The following is a 1,775-nucleotide window of genomic DNA, read 5'->3' as shown; positions in this document are numbered from 1 at the left end:
GGGAACCCAAACACATATTTACTTATTATATGGAAAATTCAACTAAAACTGTTATGATAAACACAAATATTTGAAATCTGGAGTCTTGATGCAGTTGTACCAATCCAAATCTGTAATTCAGTTTGGCTGCACAGTAGTAAGAATATTCGGACCCACAAAGATAACTATTTGCAAATGATAATAGTTTATTTTATTTTATTTTTAAGTAATCTCTACACCCAACATGGAGCTTGAACTCAACAATCCCGAGATCAAGAGTTACCCGCTCCACCAACTGAGCCAGCCAGGTGCCCCAAAAATGGTAATAGTTTTTATTCTCTTATTCAACTACATACTGTTGAGTTACATTACATTCTGTTTTTATATTTANAGCTGTCAGCACAGAGCCCGATGCAGGGCTCGAACCCACGAACAGTGAGATCATGACGAGCTGAAGTCAGATGCCTAACCAACTGAGCCACCCAGGCACCCCCATTTGTCAAAAAGTATTTATTTGTTTTTGAGAGAGAGAGAGAGTTACATTACATTCTTTGGTTAAACTGAATGGCTAATGAAATTTATTTTGACTTCTGCACAAAAAAGTGAAACTTTGGAGCAGCTCAAGTTAATGCATTGTTGGCCTTCAATGTGTAAAAATTTGGCATATAGAACATTCTTTAATGTATGCATTGTTTTTAGTTACTTTTTTTAATTACAAATTTTAAGCTCTCTACCAATGTATTCAAATAATATTCAAATTAGCTTTAGAGCTTCTGGGTCATTTCTTGAGAATCCTCAGAAGTAAACAAAAACATCTACCTTCATCAGTATTTTCCAAATATTGTTCATTTACATACAACCTTCACTATTTTTGCTATGTATACAAACTACCTGCCCTATTCACTTAATATTTTTCAGTTAATAACTTTTATCAAATTGATTCACTTTTTAAAAAATGTGTCCTCATCCTAAGCAATAGTATTTCTGACACTAAACAATGAATCTGATATAATAGTTGTATTTTTCTAACGTGTTAAAATAAATGCATACATTTTAAATAAAAAATTTTAAATGAGTCTATTGACAGCTTTAATTGTGTGTTTGCTATTGGTAATAATTATCACAATTACTGAAATTATTGACCACAATCAAAAGTATTCTGTTTGACCATGGTTTTTTGTATGATTATGTGACAATTTTTACACACAATACTGAAAGCTACTCTGATTTACATCTTGATTTCATATCAGGTAGAAACAGCTTAACTTTTTCTGAGAAAGCACTGGAATATGGAGTGGGAAACAGTTTTGTGTCTGGAATATGGCGGGTAAGTTGTTAGGTAACTTAGGATGCCTGCTTGGCTTCAGGCTACATATCTAAAAGAAATTCACAGAGAATGTATGTGGTGGCAGTAATGTCTTAATCTAAGAAAGTAAACTTGTCTGTTAGGATTTAAACTGTAGTTTTTTCAGGTCAACCACAGTGCAAGGATGCTATATATAGATAAAAGAATTATGGTGGTTCTTTGGGGTTTTAAGGACAGTGACATCAGAGACTTATGAAATAAAGGATGTAGTGAATAGATGCAAAAAGGTAGAAAATATCTCTATTATAGCCTGATTTAAGTGATAACACCCACTGATGTTTCAAAATTTCTTTTCTTGTTTTTGTCATACTCCTACAATTGAAAATCTCTACGTGTAGCTCTATAACGGAGGTAAATGAACACGTTGAAGAACAGAAATTTTCAGGAAATGTATTATGAAAAAAAAAAAACAGTCCACATTAATGTCCAA

This window comes from Crocuta crocuta, unplaced genomic scaffold (genome assembly GCF_008692635.1).
Source record: "Crocuta crocuta isolate KB4526 unplaced genomic scaffold, BGI_CrCroc_1.0 scaffold737, whole genome shotgun sequence".
Lineage (NCBI taxonomy): Eukaryota > Metazoa > Chordata > Mammalia > Carnivora > Hyaenidae > Crocuta > Crocuta crocuta.
This window is presented reverse-complemented; position numbering follows the sequence as displayed.